This window comes from Macaca fascicularis, chromosome 3, assembly GCF_037993035.2.
Source record: "Macaca fascicularis isolate 582-1 chromosome 3, T2T-MFA8v1.1".
Classification (NCBI taxonomy): Eukaryota; Metazoa; Chordata; class Mammalia; order Primates; family Cercopithecidae; genus Macaca; species Macaca fascicularis.
This window is the reverse complement of record NC_088377.1, coordinates 144,349,321-144,369,136: the sequence shown is the minus strand read 5'-3', so window position 1 is coordinate 144,369,136 and position 19,816 is coordinate 144,349,321. Positions and strand designations below refer to the sequence as shown.

Sequence of the window (19,816 nt, the reverse complement as noted above, 5' to 3'; positions counted from 1 at the left end):
GTGTGTGTGTGTGTGTGTGTGTGTGTGTGTGTGTGTGTGTGTGTGTGTGTGTGTGTGTGTGTGTTTACCTTGTATAATTCTATGGGAAGTAAAGTAATGGGAACAGAAAGACTTATTTTCTTCTTTCCTGCCTGGTTTCTCTCTCCCCTTCTGTGCCGCTACTTCCTCCTAAAATTTATTCCCTAAATTATTTAGCCAAGACACCTGCAAACACTAACGTTTCATAAAATGCAAGTGCCTTAAAAAATTGAAGCTCTTGCCCAAGTACAATGACTAGAATTCCTGGGGCAATCGTGATAGACAGACTGGGCTAACGCCCTCCTGGGTACAAGTCTCAGGTACTCTGCCAGCCACTATCTTTTTAAAAATTCAGTGTTTTCTTAAGTTATCATTGCCTCTTTTCTGTCTTTCTAGTCCTTCTTCCCTCCTCATTCCTCCTTCAGTGAGGACTGACTCATTATAGGTGCTAGCTCAGGTTCAGCAAGGGCCCACTGCAATAGTTCTATTCTTGCCTTTGTGTTTCATTGGTTATAATTATTCAAAATAATCTTCAAACTATTTTTTAGTGAAAACTGACAGGTGTAACTTTGAAAAGAAATTTGAAAAAGGCACTGGTTTAAGGAAGTTGAGAATGTACTCAAATTTTCTGTAGAGGCACTAGACATTTTTAGATTAAATATTAATTCTTAATAGATAATTCTGTTTATATGGTAATTTTTCCTTTTCTGAGACAAACTAAGTTAATGGAATTGGCAACTGAACTATAATTTTCTATGTAGCATAATCATTATTTTACTTTTTCAAAAAACAAATAGAATTGATTGAAAATTGACTTTTCTGATCACATGAGGTTGAAAATGGAGAAAATTATTATTAAGATTGATATAAAATATTTAAAGTTATGGACATTTAAAAACAGTATAATGAGTATCAAATCTGTCCACATATAAACAGTGATTAATAAAAGTTATATCTTCCATCTATATGACATAGTTGTCAAACCATGTTCACATGCATCATCTCACTGCATCCTCGCTAATTAAGTGGGAAATTATTCTCCTCATACTATAGATGAGGAAACAGATTCAGAAACATTAAGATTAAGCAATTAGAAGATCTGGCCCTTTTATCACTCTACCAAAATGTCCTTCTATTTTCCTGACACCTTTGAAGAAAAAATGAAATTATTCACCTCATAAGTAGAAAATTATATACAACTTTTTTCTCCTTATTTAGAGTTTGTTTCTAAGATATTTTCACATCTTAGTTTTAAAAAGTCATTTCTGTGGTCATGAACATATACTTCTGGTAGGGGTGTTAAGTTAGTACAAAATTTTTAGAGTTCAATTCAGCAATAAGCATGAAAAACTTTTTCCATGACTCAGAAATTGTACTTTTGGGGATGTAAGCATAAAATTAGGGATACTCAAGAAATTACATTTTATAGGGTTACTTGTAAAAGAAAATAATTGCATCAATTTAAATGCTCCCTGGCCAGGTGCAGTGGCTCATACCTGTAATTTCAGCACTTTGGGAGGCTGAGATGGGTGGATCACCTGAGGTCAGGAGTTCGAGACCAGCCTGGCCAACATGGTGAAACTCTGTCTCTACTAAAAATTAAAAAAATTTGCTGGGCATGGTGACGGATGCCTGTAATCCCGGCTACTCAGGAGGCTGAGACAGGAGAATTGCTTGAACGCAGGAGGTGGAGGTTGCAGTGAGCCACGATCACACCACTGCACTCCAACCTGGGCAGCAAGAGTGAAACTGTCTCAAAAAAAAAAGTTAAATGCTCCCAAATAAGAGAGTATTACATGAATTATTATATATCTGATATATTATGCAACAATTTAAACATTATATCTTGATATGGGAAATATTCCATATATAAAGTGACAAGAATAGATACAAAATTGCATGTACAGTATGATCCCAATTGTGTAATAATAATAATAAATTTAACATAGAATTATACTTTACAGAAACAATTCCAGAGGGATATATACTACTTGATAACAGTGGTTATCTTTAAGCAGTGATATGATGAGTGGTTACTGCAATTTTTTGTGTGTTATCAATAGTGAAAATATATTACATTTATATAAGAAAACAATTTTAAAGCATTTCTTCGCATATATTGTTTCCTAAAACTGGCTCAAATAATCAGATGGGTAGAGGATTTCTTACCATCTAGATGTAAATGTCAATTAATATTTTATTAAATGATTTATGTTCAAAAAATGGACAGCAGAGGTCATGAGAGAGTTTTCAGAAGAAAAGGTAACCAAAACAAAGAATTCAGAGAAAAGCCATAAGAATTTGTTAACTTTCTGATTTATAAACTATTTTAAAAATATATCTTATGACTTCTATTATTCTTGTGAAATATTAATAAACTCAACAATCTTAACTAATAACTATCAACATTGAGAAGTATTTAATGAATATATATAGGTACTAATTCTATTTGAAATCTCTATGTGAAACTGCAAATAGACACAGTTTTATTTCTTCCTTTCTAATCTGTATGGCTTTTCTGTTCTAGTGTTATTGCACTGGCTAAGACCGCCACTACAATATTGAGTTGGAGTGGCAAAAGCAGAAATCCTTTATTTATTTCCTATTTATGAGGGAAAACATTGGGTATTTCAACAACAATTAGGAAGTTAGCTGTAGATTTTTAAAAGATGCCCTTTAGCAAGTTAAGGAAGTTTAATTTCTAATTTGCTTAGACCTTTTATCATGAGTGAGTGCTGCATTTTGTCAAATGCTTTTTCTATATCTATGAAGATGAGCATATGGTTCTTCTTCTAATTTATTGATGTGGTGTACTACAGTGATTGTTCTTCAAGTGTTTCATTCCCTCAATAAACTACATTTGATCATGTTATTGTCAGGGAGCTTTGGGATGTCAATTTCCTGGCCAGAAACCTTTGTGACCACAGCACCTTTGCCCAAATTCTTGTTCTGCATCCAGGAAGAATAAGGTACGCAGACAAGTGAAGGGTGAACAAGACGAAGATGAGCTTTATTAAGTGTTACAAGAGCTCAGAGGAGACCCACAGTGGGTAGCTCCTCTTTGTAGGAAGATCATCTGTCCAGTGTTCAGTTCTCATTAGAGAGGAAGCCCTGAAGAGGGTAGCCCCTCTCTGCTACTGGTTGTCCGTTGTTTGCAGCTCTCAGTGGAGAGCAGGCCCTGGATAAGGTGGTTCCTCTCTGCCCGCAGGTTGTCTCTGAAGCTCTCAGCAGAGAGGGTAGCTCCTTTCTGCAGCTGGTCCTTACATAATGCCTCCACCCTCTTCATCCTCTGGCCAGCTTCTGCCCTGCTCTGGCTGAGCCTAGGGCTTTTATGGACCTCAGAGGAGAGGAAGTACATGCTGATTGGTCCGTGGGTAGCCATGGGCTGCTGGAAGAGGCCCCATGAGTCTCCACACTGGTCTGCAGGATGGGCAGCTGGCCCCCAGCCTTCAGGCCCTCCCTGGACTGAAGGTAGGGCCTTTCTGGGGACCTGCCCCCTTCCGCCCAAGAATCTGCCTGCCTCCTGCTGCCATTCATGGCCCCAGGGCTCAACCCCAACCTCACTCCAAGATCTGAGCCAGCTCCAGGAAAGGAGAGGGGTCAGGCAGCAGGAGCAGACACCCCAAGCCTGCAGGGATTGGGGGGCCTTCCCAGGCCCCAGAGGGTGCAGGCTACAGAGATGCCTGGGTCCTGTGGGTGAGAGGGCAGTGGCGGCTGCACCCAGGGAGCTCCTGCACGCCAACTCGGAAGGGTCGGGACTCCCCAGCTCCTGCCTACTCCGTGTAGTGGGAGGCCCAGGTCTGCAGCTGCTGGTCGGGCGGCTGCAGCTGCACCCAAGAGGGCAGATCTTGCCTGCTCCCAGCCCTGCGTCAAGAGTACAGGGATGCTCCGATCTGCAGCTGCGGTTTGGGCGGCTGTAGCCCGGCCCAGGAGGGTGGGCTCCTGGCTGCTCCGTGGAGTGGGAGGCCTGGGTCTGCAGTCCCAGCCTTGCCTCCCTGCTGCAGCCAGCGTGACGGCACCAGCCACTGCCATCATTATCTTTTCTATAAATTGCTAGATTCAACTTGCTAAATTTGTGAGGATTTTTACGTATTGTTTTCATGAAGGATATTGGTCCAAAGTATTCTTTCATGTCTTTTTCTGGTTTTGATATTAGGGTAAAATTAGAAGGGCAAGTGTTGCCTCTTTTATTTTATGGAAGATTGTTAGAAAACTGTTAATATGGTTTAGCTTTATTTATCCTGCTCAGAAGTCAATATGCTTTCTTTGTCTAAAGTCTCCAATTTATAGATCTTCAGACTTTCCTTGCTCTTTCTATTTTTTACTTTTGGAGCTCTCATTTAGACATATATTTTAATTTCTCATTCTGTCATCCATATCTCTTAACTGTGTTTACAAGATTTATGCCTCTTCATCTTTTTGTGTTTCATTCTGGATGATTTCCTCAAATCTATGTTCCAATTCATTAATTCTTTCCCAGTCTTTGCTAATCCATTGTTTAATATCTGCATTGAATTTTTCATCCCAATGACTATATTATCATTTCTAGAATATTTCTTTGGTTCTTTAAAAAATCTGTTTTCTCTTATTTTAAACTGCCCTGTTCATTTTACTGTGGTTTCTTTACCTTCTCTTGCCTCTTTAATTATTTTAAACATACTTATGCGAAATTATTCTTGTCTGTTCTGTTTTTAGGTTGCTGTTTCTCTCTTGCTACATAAACAAACTCTGTCTCATGGTGGTTTATTTCCTGTCATGGCTTATAAATTTTTATTTATAGCTCATCTTCAGCAGGAGTTCTCTTTTCTGAAAATCCCTTACATTCTAGATTATAATAAAAATTTTCTTGTTCCCTCTAGAACAATTTTGGACGTGCTTCAGTCAGAACTTGACCAATTTCCATGGTCATGGGCCAGGTTTTTTATTTTTATTTTCTTTTGTTTTTGCTTCATTTCCTTCTGCAAAGTAACTCATTCATACAAAAGAATAAAGTATGAATAAAGTCTAAAGAATAATAGTAAAAAGAACATCTTTATGCCTAACACCCAGTTTAAGAAATAAGACATACCAATAAGTTTGGGTTTCGTTTTTTCTTTTTTCCTCCTTTATCTTCTGGCTTTCACTTAAAAGCAGGCTGAATTGAGAACTGTGTAGAAGAAAAGGGGCTCCTGCCACACAGAAAGTGTAGGGAAATCCCGATTTTTTTTTCTTTTCTTTTTGGTCTGCTGGCCGTGCCCCAAGGCCAGCTCCAAACACGGATTTGCACTGCCACTGCCAAGCTGTGAAGATTCCTAAGAATAAAAGAGAACACTGTCTCTCTGAATAGAGGAACTGGAAAGAAAGTATGTGGGGGAATCCTCATACTATTTCTCTTTTTTTCTTGATATTTTACCTCAAGGGCAGCCCCAACTACTTGGAAGTGAATGGCAGCATAAGGCAAATCTTTAAGACAGCCTGATCCTTCTGGCCATAACAAAGGGGGCCCACAAAAACCATAAAGTGTAGTAGAAATCCCATGTAGGAGAGAACTGGTGATCCTAATTCTGTGTTTGAAACTACGTAAGTAACAGGGTCAGCCCTACTCCTGCACGAACGTGGAGTACAGTAGGCCCCTCTTTGGCTTTGCTTTCTGAGGTTTCAGTTTCCCATGGTCAACTACAGTCTGAAAATATTAAATGGAAAATTCTGGAAATAACTCATAAATTTTAAATTGCACACACTGCTGGGAAGCATGATGAAATCTTGCACTGTCTCCATCCTTTGTGCAGCATACCCACACTGTCTATCCCACCCACCCAATTGTCACTCAGTAGCTTAGCTGTTTTGGTTATCAGATTTGCTGTTGTGATATCTCAGTGCTCGTATTCAAGTAACCCTTATTTTACTTAATAATCACTCCAAAGCACAAGAGTAGTAATGCTGGCAATTAGGAGATACCAAAGAGAAGCCATAAAGTATTTCCTGTGAGTGAAAAGGTGAAAATTCTCGATTTAATAAGGAAAGAAAAAAAGCTATATGCTGAAATTGCCAAGATCCAAGGTTAGAATGAATCTTCTGCCTGTGAAATTGTGAAGAATGAAAAATAAATTAGTGCATAGTATATGTAGTTTGGTACTAATCCTGGTTTCAGTCATCCACTGGGGATCTTGGAACATATCCCCCATGGATAAGGAGATACTACTGTAATCTCTACTGATCTGTCTACAAGTTCGCTGATCCTTCTCCTTGCTCAAATCTACCATTGAACTCCCCCAGCGAATTTTTCAATTATTATAATTTTCTACTTAGGAATTTCAATTTGGTTTCTTAAAAATTTCTACTTACTGATATTCTCTGATGAATTATATCATACTCTTCTTTAATTCTTTAAACATGGTTTCCTTTCATTCTTCAAACATATTTATAACATCTGCTTTGAAGTCACTGTTAAATCAGACACCTGCCCACTAGTCACTTAGTAGCCATCTCAGTTATCAGATCAACTGTTGATGTATCTCAGGGCTTGCATTCAACTAACCCTATGTTACTTCATAAGGGCCCCAAAGTACAAGAGTAGTGATGCTGACTACTTGGATATACCAAAGAGAAGCCATAAAGTGCTTCCTTTAAGTGAAAAGGTGAAAGTTTTTGACTTAATAAGGAAATAAAAAAATCATATGCTGAGATTGCTAAAATCTATGATAAGGACAAATCTTCTATTTGTGAAATTGTGGAGAAGACAATTTTGTACTAGTTTTGCTGTCACATCTCAAACTGCAAAAGTTATAGCCACAGTGCTTGTATAGGATATATAGGGTACTATTCACAGTTTGAGGCATCCACTGGGGGGGGTCTTATAAATGCATCCCATGCAGATAAGGGGAGGACTACTCAAGAAAGCATAGTTAAGGCTTTGAGAAATGAGCTATGATAAAAATACCACAAAGGTCTCAGAACAACTCGTGAGTGTTGCATGTAATGTACAGACCCAAAGAGCATAGCAAAGGCTTTGTAAGCTAAATATTGGAATTACTGTCCCTGAAGGCATGACAGAACTTGTGATCTGAGCCTGACCAGATTGATTGCTTACTAAAACAAACAAACAAAAATCAATATCTTTAGAAGATTTTAGCAGGACTCAGACCTTAGAAGATTTTAACAGGACCCAGAGCTTCACAGCCAGCATCATATCCTTTTCTTTCTTTTTTTTTTTTTTTTTTTTATGGAGTCTCACTCTGTCGTCCAGGCTGGAGTGCAGTGGCGCAATCTCGGCTCACTGCAACCTCTGCCTCCCAAGTTCAAGCGATTCTCCCACCTCAGGCTCCCAACTAGCTGGGAGTACTGGTGCTTGCCACCACACCTGGCCAATTTTTATAGAGATGGGGTTTCACCATGTTGGCCAGACTGGTCTCAAACTCCTGACCTCAAGTGATTCTCCCACCTTGGCTTCCCAAGGCTGGGATTGCAGGCATGAACAGCATAATAGTCAACTTGTCCATCTTAAAATCCCAAATTACTCAACATATCAGTAACAGGAAAATCTGGCCAAAATTTTCAAAGGAAAAGATACCACCCCCAAATTATCAAAGACTATTTACAATCGCCAGAAACCTTGAAACAACCCAAAGTTCTCTCAGATGTGAGTGGAAAAACGAACTGTAGTACATCCACATAATGGAATGCTGCTCAGTAATAAAAAGTGACAATTGGTACACACAACAAAATAGATAAAAATCTCAAGAACAGGCCAGGTGCAGTGGTTCACGCCTGTAATCTCAGCACTTTGGGAGGCCGAGGTGGGCTGATTACTTGAGGTCAGAATTTCGAGACCAGCCTGGCCAACATGGCAAAACCACATCTCCACTAAAAATACAAAGATTAGCCAGGCATGGTGGTGGGTGCCTGTAGTCTCAGCTACTTGAATGGCTGAGGCAGGAGAATCCCTTGAACCTGGGAGGAAGAGGTTGCAGTGAACCAAGATCATGCCACTGCACTTAAACCTGGGCAACAGAGCGAGACTCCATGTAAAAGAAAAAAAACAAACTCAAGAACATTTTACAAAGTGAAAGAAGCTATACTCGAAAGATTACATACTACGTGATTCCACTTTTATGATATTCTGGAAAAGGCTAAATAAAAACGATGGGGAGCAGATCAGTTGTTGCCAGGAGATACATGTGGAGGTAAAGTTTGACTGCAAAGGGGTACTGCATGAAAGAATTTACTTTGGTCCAGGGGAAGGGAAAGAACTGTTCTGCATCTTGATTGTAGTCATGGTAACATGCGTACAAGCATTTGATAGAATGCACAGAACTGTCAACAAAAAGAGTAATTTTTACTCTGTGTAAATTTAAAAGTGAATTTCAAAAAATCATGCATAAAAAGAAAACACTATCTGTGAAGCAATGACCTTACAAGTGAATTCTACCAAATATTTTAAGGGAAATACTACCAGTTTTACATAAACTGTCTCAAAAATTAGAAAGGAGAGAACTCTTCCCAACTCACTTAATGAGGCCAGTATCGTCTTGATAACAAAATTAGATAAAAATATTGCCAGAAAAGAACTAGAAAATAATCCCTCATGAACACAAAAGCAAAATCCTTAACATTACATGAGCAAATCAAAATGAATAATATGGGAAAAGGATAATGCATCATGGCCAAGTGGGGGTTTATCTCTCAAATGCAAGATTAATTTATGACCAAATATCAAGCAGTGGACCAGGTGTGGTGGCTCGTGCCTGTAATCCCAGCAGTTTGGAAAACCACCGTGGGAGGATTGTTTGAATCCAGGAGTTCAAGATCAGCCTGGGCAATATAATGAGTCTCGGTGTGTACAAAAAAAAAAAAAAAAAAAAGAAAAGAAAAAAATTAGCCAGTCATGATGGCACACACATGTAGTCCCAACTACCCAGGACACTGAGGCAGGAGAATCAGTTGAGCCCAGGATGTCAAGGCTGCAGTGAGCTGTGATTGTACCATCACACTCCAACCTGGGTGACAAAGTGAGACCCTGTCTCAAATAAATAAATAAATAAAATTAAGCAGTGTAATTCACCACTCACAAACTTAAAAAAGGGAAAATGTGATTATCTCAATAGATTTTTTAAAAAAGTGTTTGATAGGCTGGGCATGGTGGCTCACGCCTGTAATCCCAGCACTTTGGGAGCCCAAGGTGGGTGGATCACCTGAGGTCAGGAGTTCGAGACCAGTCTGGCCAACATGGCGATACCCCATCTCCACTAAAAATATAAAATTAGCCGGGCATGGTGGTGCATGCCTGTAATCCCAGCTACTGGGGAGGCTGAGGCAGGAGAATCACTTGAACCTAGGAGGCAGAGGTTGTGGTAAGCCGAGATCACACCAGTGCACTCCAGCCTCAGTGACAGAACAAGACTCCGTCTCAAAAAAAACAAATTTTTTTTGGCAAAACTCAGTGTCATTCCTGATAAAAACTCTCCACTAACTTGAAAGAGAAGAGAACCTCCTCCAACAGCAGCCATCTATGAAAAATTTATACTTAGTGCCACACTTTAATAATGAAAGACTGAATGCTTTCCCTTTGAGATCTGGAGCAACTTTTGTTGTTGTTGTTGTTGTTTAGAGATGGAGTCTCGCTTTGTTGCCCAGGCTGGAATGCAGTGGTGATCTTGGCTCACTGCAACCTTTGCCTCCTGGGTTCAAGCAATTCTCTTGTCTCATCCCCACTTAGTAGCTGGGACTGCAGGTGTGCGCCACCACACCTGGCTAATTTTTGTATTTTTTAGTGGAGACGTTGTTTTGCCATGTTGGCCAGGCTGGTCTCGAACTCAGGTGATCTGCTCGCCTCGGCCTCCCAAAGTTCTGGGATTACAGGCATGAGCCACCGCGCCTGGCCTGGAACAACTTTTTTTTTTTTTTTTAACCACTTTTATTCAGCATTGTACTGGAGGTCCCATACAATGCAATTGGACAATAAAAGGAAATAAAAGAGCTTCTGGTTTGGGATTCTTCATGTAAGGAACTTGGTGCTACTCCATCCTAACAAATAAAAAGCTGAACAGACTGAAAAATCAATTACATATGCTTAGGTACACACACACACACACACACACACACACACACACACACACACACACATACATGCTTCTATATGAGTAAAATTAATGACAGCAATGGTATAATTGGCAGGAGGGAGTAATTGTGATTATTTTGTTATTATAAGGTGAAGCAGTACACAATTGTCCCTTGGTATCTATGGAGCATTCATTCTAAGACCCCTGTGGATACCAAAATCCACACATACTCAAGTCCCTCTGCATACCCTGCGTAAGACAAAAGTTGGCCCTCTGTCTTGGGGGATTTTGCATCCTACAATCTGCATTTGGCTGTGGATGCAGAATTCTATAAGAGGGAGGATTGACTGGATTTATTGAAAAAAATTCTTGTAAAAGTGGACCCATGCTGTTCAAACACATATTTTGCTAGAGCCAAATGTCATTTGAAAGTGGACTAGGATTAGTTGGAAATTAATACTGCAAATTTAGGGCTACCACTAAAAGAAAGAATTATAAATCAAATGCTGAAAAGGAGAGAAAATTGAATCATATAAAATACTCAGTTAGAACCACCAAACAGAAAAAGAGTGGAAGACAAAAATAAGAACAAACAACAAGGGCAATCAATAAAAAATAGTAACAAATATGGTGGATAGTAATCCAACTACAGCAGATCTTCAAATAATGTTGTTTTGTTCAACATTGTTTTATAGTAATATTGACTAAAAAAATTAATTTCTGGCTAAGGCCACTGTGTGTGTGTGTGTGTGTGTGTGTGTGTGTGTGTGTGTGTGTGTGTCTATGGAGCATGCATGTTCTCCCCACATCTGCCTGGGTTTTCTCTGGGTACTCTGGTTTCCTACCACATCCCGAAGATGTGCATGTTACGTTAGTTGGAGACTCCAAATTGTCCCTGTCTAAGTGAGTGTGGGTTGGGGATATGTATGTGTATCCTGCAATGGAATGGCATCCTGTCCAGGGTTGGTACCTGAGCTGCTGGGATAGGTTCCAGCTAGCTGAGACACAGAACTACAATAAGTGAATTGGAAAATGAAGACATAAACAGATACAAATTATTGCAAAATAAAAATTCATAAAGTATGTGATAATTATACAAATGCACAACAATAAATGCACTATGAAAGCACTCAGTAAGCCCACCATATTTGTTGTTGTTTGTTTTTGAACTGCATAGTGGTAGAAGGTGCTTCTCACAATGTTTTCTTTACAAATATTTATTCCTTGATTTAACCCATCACAACTACAACCACCATTGCTCACTGGTTCACCAAAAATTGAGTAAAGAATTATCTTGCTTTTCTTAATCTTTCTTAAATATATGTATAGCCCGCATTTATTTCAATTTTTAATGTTAGAAGTGTTTTGAGTCTTTATTTAGAAGTTTGGGGCAGGTGCAGTGGCTCACACCTTTAATCCCAGCACTTTGGGAGGCCATGGTGGGTGGGTTGTTTAAGCCCAGGAGTTTGAGACCAGCTTGGGCAACATGGCGAAACCGCATCTCTACAAAAAATACAAAAATTAGCCAGATGTGGTGGTGTGCGTCTGTAGTTCCAGCTATTCAGGAGGCTGAGTTGGGAAGACTGTTTGAGCCCAGAAGATTGAGGCTGCAGCAACAGAGTGAGACCCTGAAAAAATAAAAAGGGAGAAAGAAAGAAAGGGGGGGGGGGGGAAGAGAGAGAGAGGAAGAAGAAGAGAAAAGAGAAAAAAGAAAGTTGGTAATGTTTTTCCATAAGAACTCGTTTATGTCAGATAGCCTATAGTAATACTGGTTTTGTTATGCATTGTCTTGCTTAAAGTCTCAGTTTCTGAGAGCCTGTCAACAACATTAAGTGAGGACTTAATATATATCAGTAATCACTTTGAACAGCAATGATAAATGCACCAATTAAAAGAGAGATTTTGTCAGAGTGGATGAAAAAAAACAAGACCCAACCATAGGATGTCTACAAGAAATCTACTTTAAATATAAGACATATACATTAAAAGTAAATGGATGGGGAAAATATACCCTGTTAACACTAATCAAAAGAAAGCAGAAATAGCTATATTAATTTCAAACACAGTTGACTTCAAAAAAGGAAAGTTATCAGTGATAAAGGCATTATATAATGATAAAGGAGTCAATTGTCCAAGAAGATCTAATAATCCCTAACACATGTGCACTTAACAAGAGCATCGAACTAGGTGAGACAAAAGTGATAGAGCTGCAAGAAGACATATTTAAATCCACTATTATAATTAGAGACTTCCACATCCCCCTATCAGAAATGGACAGATTCAGCAGGTAGAAAACCAGTAAAGACACAGATGAATTCAACAGCACCATCAATCAGCTAGATATAATGGACATCTGTAGACTACTTTATCCAGCAACCACAGAAAACACACTCTTTTCAAGCTCACATGGAACATTCTCTAAGACACATTCTGGGCCATAAAACAGCACTTAACAAATTTAGAAGACTAGAAATCACTCAGTGTCTGCTCTCTGTCTACAAAGGAATTAAATTAGAAAGCAACAACAGAAATATAACCGGAAAATCCCAAAATATACAGACATTAAACAACACATTTCTAAATAATACATGGGTCAAAGAAGGAATTTCAAGACAAATTAAAAAATATTTTGAGGCTAGGCATGGTGGCTCATGCTTATAATCCCAGCACCTTGGGAGGCCAAGGCAAGAGTATTGCTTAAGCCCAGGAGATTGAAGTCACAGTGAGCTATGATTGTGCCACCTCCTGTCTCAGAAACAACAGCAACAACAACCACTGAAACCCTTTCAATTCGATGAAAGTGAAAACAACATATCAACATTTGTGGAATGCAGTGAAAGCAGTGTTTAGAAGGAAATTATGTAGTATTGAATGCACATTTTAGAAAAGAAGAAAGATCTAAAACTGTTTCCACCTTAGAATACTAGAAAAAGAAGAGCAAGTTAAATCCAAAGTAAGCTGAAGAAAATAAATAATAAGAATTAGAGCAGAAATCAATGAAATTGAAAACAGGGAATCAATAAAGAAAATAAAATGAAATGAAAAGCTGGTTCTTTGAAAAGATCAATAAAATTGATAAGCCTCTAGTGAGTCTGATTAAGAAAAAAGAGAGAAGACACAAATTACTAACATCAGAATGAAAGGGGGGACATCACTACAGAACCCATGGACATTAAAAAGATTTTAAAAAGGAATACTATGAACAGCTCTGTATCTACAAATTTGGTAACTTAGAAAAAATGGACCAATTATTTGAAAGATGTAACATGCCAAAATCCATATAAGAAGAAATAGACTCTCTGAATAGGCCTATATCTGTTAAATAAATTGAATAAATAATTAATAACCTTCCCAAATAGAAAGCACAAAGCTCAAATGGGTTTACTGGTGAATTCCATCAAACCTTTAAGGAAAAAATTATACTAATTCACTATAATTTCTTTTGGTAGATAGAAGAATACTTCTGAATCACTCGGAGGCCAGCATTATTCTAATGCCAAATCTAGACAAAGACATTAAAGAAAACAAAATTATGGACCAATGTCTCCCATAAACACTAAGTGCAAAAATCCTCAACAAAATTGAATCAACAATGTATAAAAATAATTATATACCACCACCAAGTGGGATTTATTTCAAATATGCAAGGCTGGTTCAACACTAAAAAATCAATAGATGTAATCCACCACATCAACAGGCTAAAAAAGAAAAATTGTATGACCATATCAATAGATGTAGAAAAATTATTTGACAAAATGCAAAGCCCATTCGTGACAAAAAACAAAAACTCTCAGTAAGTTAGGACTAGAAGGGAGCTTCCTCAACTTGCTAAAGAATATCTATATAAAACCTGTAGCTAACATCATACTTAAAGGTGAGAAACTAGAAGCTTTTCCACTAAGATCAAAAAACAAGGCAAAGATGTCCCCTCTCACCACTCCTTTTCAATCCTCTGCTGGAAGTTATAGCTGAATGCAGTAAGACAAGAAAAGTAGGTAAAAGATATAGATTGGGAAGAAAAAAAATAAAACTGGCTTTATTTGCAGATAACATGATTGTCCATGTAGAAAAAGTATCAACAACAACAAAAAATTCCTGAGACTAATTAGCGTTTATAGCAGAGTTGTAGGATGTAAGTTTGTTTTGCAAACATCAATCACTTTCCTACAAAGCAGCAATGAACAAGTGGAATGTGAAATCAAAAACAAAATATTTCCATTAGAACTCCTTAAAGTGAAATACTTAGGTATAAATCTAACAAAATAAAGATATATAAGGAAAACTAAAAAATTCTGATGAAAGAAATCAAAGAACCTAAGAAATGGAGAGATACTTCATGTTCATGGAGAGAAAGACAGTATTTTCAAGATGTTAGCAGTTCTTCCCAAATTGACCTGTAGATTCAATGCAATCCCAATCAAAATCTCAGCAGCTAATTTTGTGGATATCAACAAAGTTATCCCAAAGTTTATTTTAAGAGGCAAAACACCCAGGATAGCCAACCCAATATTGAAGAAGAGCAAAATTGGAGGACTGAAACTACCCAACTTCAATGCTTACATATAACTCAAATATATGTAGGTTCTGTGTCTTAGTTCAGGCAGCTGTAACAAAAATGCTATAGACGAGGTGGCTTAAATAACAGAAATTTATTTCTCACAGTTCTGGAAGCTGGGCATTCTGAGATCACGGTATTGCTGGTGATACTGACCATGCTGGCACGGTCAGTTCTGATGAGGCCTTCTTCCTGGTTTGCAGACAACAGTCTCCTTGTTATTCCTCATATGGTGGAGATAGAGAGGAAGGAAGCTATATAGCTACAGTAATCAAGACAGTGTGGTACTGGCAAAAGAGTGGACAAATAGGTCAATAGAACAGAATAGAGGGTTCAGAAATAGGCCCACATAAATATAGTCTGCTGAATTTTGACAAAGGAATAAAGGCAATACAATGGAGTAAAAGATAGTATTTTCAACAAATGGTGCTGGAGGTGGGCACTTGCAAAAAAAAAAAAAAAACAGGTATTAGAAGAACTGGACATGTACATGCAAAAAAAAAAAAAAAAAAGAATCTAAACACAGATCTTACACTCTTAACAAAAATGAACTCAAATGGATTTTGACCTAAATGTAAAATGCAAAACTATGAAACTTCTAGAAGATAACATAGGAGAAAACCTAGATGACCTTGGGTTTGGTGAATACTTTTTAGATACAACTCCAAAGGCATAATCCATTAAAGAAATCATTGATAAGCTGAACTTCACTGAAATTTAAAAGTTCTGCACTGTGAAAGACAATGTCAAAAAATGAGAAAACCCACAGGCTGGGAGAAAATATTTGCAAAAGGCACATTGATAAAGGACTATTATCCAAAAAATACAGAGAACTCTTAAAAATTCAAAAACAGCAACAAAAAGATGTAAAAATGGGACAAAGACCTTAACAAAAATCTTAGCAAAGAAGACATACAAATGGCAAAGAAGCACATGAATACATGCTTCACATTGCAGGGAAATGCAAGTTAGATACTAAGATACTATCACACACCTATTAGAATGGCCAAACTCCAGCACACTGACAACACTAAAAGCTGGCAAGAATGTGGAGCAACAGGAACTTTCATGTATTGCTGTGAAAAAGCAAAATGCTATAGTAACTTTGGAAGATAGGTAGCTTCTTACAAAACTAAATATACTCTTAACATATATCTAGCAATCATGCTCCTTAGTATTTATCCAAAGGAGATGAAAACTTATGTCCCTATAAAAATCTGCACATAGATGTTTACAGCAGTTTTATTTGTTTATGATTGCCAAAACTAGGAAGCAACCCAGATGTCCTTCAGTAGGTGAATGAATAAATAAACTTTGACACATCCAGATGATGCAATATTATTCTGTAATAAAAAGAGATGAGCTGTCAAGCCATAAAAAGACATGGGTGAAACTTAAGTGCATATTACTAAGTGAAAGAAACCCATCTGAAAAGTCTACACACTGCATGACTTCAGCTATATGACATTCTGGAAAAGGCAAAACTGTGGAGACAGTAAAAAAAGATAGTGATTGCCAGGGAGTTTGGGGTGGGTGGGGAGAGATGCATAGGCAGAGCATAGAGGATTTTTAGGGCAGTGAAAATGTTCTGTATGATACTATAATGATGGATACCTGTCATTACACATTTGTTCAGATACTTAGAATGTACAACACTAAGAGTGAACTCTAATGTAAACGATGGACTCTGGGTGATTATGATGTGTCAATGTAGTTTCATCAGTTGTAACAAATGTGCCACTCTGGTGGGGGATGTTGATGATAGGGGAAGTTATGCACCTATGGGAACAAGGAGTATGCCGGAAATCTCTGTACATTTCTCTCAATGTTGCTATGAATCTAAAACTATCCCCACCCCCCAAAAAATAAGTCTTAAAAAAATCACTTTAGAAAAGAAGTAAAATTGTCTTTATTCACAGACAACATGACTGTGTAAGTAGAAAACTGTAAGAAATCTATTAAAAAGCTACTAGAACTAAAACGAAACTTTATAAAGTTATAGGATACAAGGTCAAAAACAAAAATCATTTTCTTTCTTTTCTTTCTTTCCTTCTTTCTTTCTTTCTTTCTTTCTTTCTTTCTTTCTTTCTTTCTTTCTTTCTTTCTTTCTCTCTCTCTCTCTCTCTCTTTTTTTTTTTTTTGACGGAGTCTTCTTTGTCACCCAGGCTGGGAGTGGCACAATCTCGGCTCACTGCAACCTCTGCCTCCTGGGTTCAAGCCATTCTCCTGCCTCAGCCTCCCCAGTAGCTGGGATTACAGGCATGCACCACCACACCTAGCTAATTTTTGTATTTTTAGCAGAAACAGGGTTTCACCTTGTTGGCCAGGCTGGTCTCAAACTCCTGACCTCAGATGATCTGCCTGCCTCGGCCTCCCAAAGTGCTGGGATTACAGGCTGAGCCACCGTTCCCAGCCAATCAATTGTATTTCTAAGAACTAATAACAGCATTTGGAAACTGAAATCTTAAAGTCACTTACAATAATATACAGAATATGTAATAATTAGAGATAAACAACAAATATATTCAGGTTCTATTGTCTTAGTTCAAGCAGCTATAACAAAAGTACTATAAACCAGGTGGCTTAAACAACAGAAATTTACTTCTTACAGTTCTGGAAGCTGGGCATTCTGAGATCACAGTATTGCTGGTGATACTGATCATGCCGGCATGGTCAGTTCTGATGAGGCTTTCTTCCTGGTTTGCAGACAACAGCCTTCTTGTTGTTCCTCACATGGTGGAGATAGAGAGGAAGGAAGCTGTTTTGTGCATCTTCTTTTAAGGCCAATATAATTTGGGGGGATTACTGTGACCTAATTACCTCCCACAGGCCCCATCTGGAAATATCATCACATTGGAGATTATGAACTTCTGAAGGACGCATTCAGTCCATAGCACCCGTTCTCTGAAAACTATATAACATTACTGAGAGAAATTAAAGCAGAGTTAAATAAGTAGGGGAAAATACCATATTTAAGGGAAATCTAATTCAATATAAGATGTCAAATCTCCCCACATTATTTTTAGTAGAGACGTTGATTGACATATTGATATCAATATTGGTATTTTGATATCACAATGATATGTTGATTGATATATATTGATATATTGATTCATCACCATCCCAGTCAAAATTCCATCAGCCTTTTTTTTTTTTTTTTAATACTTTAAGTTCTGGGATACATGTGCAGAATGTGCAGGTTTGTTACGTAAGTATACCCGTGCCATGGTGGTTTGCTGAACCCATCAACCTGTCATCTACATTAGGTATTTCTCCTAATGCTCTCCCTCCTCTAGCCCTGCACCCCCTGACAGGCCTCAGTGTGTGATGTTCCCCTCCCTGTGTCCATGTGTTCTCATTGTTCAGCTCCCACTTATGAGTGAGAACATGTGGTGTTTGGTTTTCTATTCCTGTATTAGTTTGCTGAGAATGATGGTTTCCAGCTTCATCCATGTCCCTGCAAAGGACAAGAACTCATCCTTTTTTATGGCTACATAGTATTCCATATTGTATACGTTTCATATTTTCTTGATCCAGTCTATCACTGATGGGCATTTGGGTTGGTTCCAAATCTTTGCTATTATTAACAGTGCTGCAATAAACATACATGTGCATGTGTCTTTATAGTAGAATGACTTATAATCCTTTGGGTATATACCCAGTAATGGTATTGCTGGTTCAAATGGTATTTCTGGTTCTCAATCCTTGGGGAATCACACTGTCTGCCACAGTGTCTGCCACAGTGGTTGAACTAATTTACACTCCTACCAACATGGTAAAAGCATTCCTATTTCTCCCTATCCTCTCCAGCATCTGTTGTTTCCTTTTTAATGATCGCCATTCTAACTGATGTGAGATGGTATCTTGTTGTAGTTTTGATTTGCATTTCTCTAATGACCAGTGATGGTGAGCTTTTTTTTCATATGTTTCTTGGCCACATAAATGTCTTATTTTGAGAAGTCTCTGTTCATATCCTTTGCTCATTTTTTGATGGCGTTTTTTTTTCTTGCAAATTTGTTTAAGTTCCTTGTAGATTCTGAATATTAGCCCTTTGTCAGATAGATAGATTGCAGAAATTTTCTCCCATTCTGTAGGTGCCTGTTCACTCTGATGATAGTTTCTTTTTCTGTGCAGAAGCTCCTTAATTTAATTAGATCCCATTTGTCAATTTTGGCTTTTGTTGCCATTGCTTTTGGTGTTTTAGTCATGAAGTCTTTGCCCATGCCTATGTCCTGAATGGTATTGCCTAGGTTTTCTTCTAGGGTTTTTATGGTTTTAGGTATTGATGGAATGTATCTCAAAATAATAAGAGCTATTTATGACAAACTCACAGCCAATATCATACTGAATGGGCAAAAGCTGGAAGCATTCCCTTTGAAAACTGGCACAAGACAAGGATGCCCTCTCTCACTACTCGTATTCTACATAGTATTGGAAGTTCTGGTCAGGGCAATCAGGCAAGAGAAAGAAATAAAGGGTATTCAAAGAGGCAGAGAGGAAGTCAAATTGTCCCTGTTTGCAGATGACATGGTTGTACATTTAGAAAACCCCATCGTCTCAGCCCCAAATCTCCTTAAGCTGATGAGCAACTTCAGCAAAGTCTCAGGATACAAAATCAATGTGCAAAAATCACAAGCACTTCTATACACCAAAAATAGACAAACAGAGAACCAATTCATGAGTGAACTCCCATTCACAATTGCTACAAAGAGAATATAATACCTAGGAATATAACTTACAAGGGATATGAAGGACCTCTTCAAGGAGAACTATAAACCACTGCTCAAGGAAACAAGAAAGGACACAAATAAATGGAAAAACACTCCATGCTCATGGATAAGAAGAATCAATACCATGAAAATGACCATACTGCTTGAAGTCCTTTATAGATTCAATGCTATCACCATCCATCAAGCTACCACTGATGTTCTTCAAAGAATTAGAAAAAACTACTTTAAATTTAATATGGAACCAAAAAAGAGCCCATATAGCCAAGACAACCCTAAGCAAAAAGAACAAAGCTGGAGGCATCATGCTACCTGACTTCAAACTATACTATAAAGCTACAGTAACCAAAACAACATGGTACTGGTACCAAAACAGATATATAGATCAATGGGACAGAACAGAGGCCTCAGAAATAACGTCACATATCTACAACCATCTGATCTTTGAGAAACTTGACAAAAAATAAGCAATGGGGAAT

At 38.0% G+C, this 19,816-nt stretch overlaps 1 protein-coding gene across 17 annotated transcripts in view; it reads left to right on the top strand.

Annotated features, from left to right (window-relative positions):
- CCDC146 (coiled-coil domain containing 146) overlaps nt 1-19,816 on the top strand; it is a 245,750-nt gene that overhangs the window by 773 nt on the left and 225,161 nt on the right. The window lies entirely within an intron of this gene.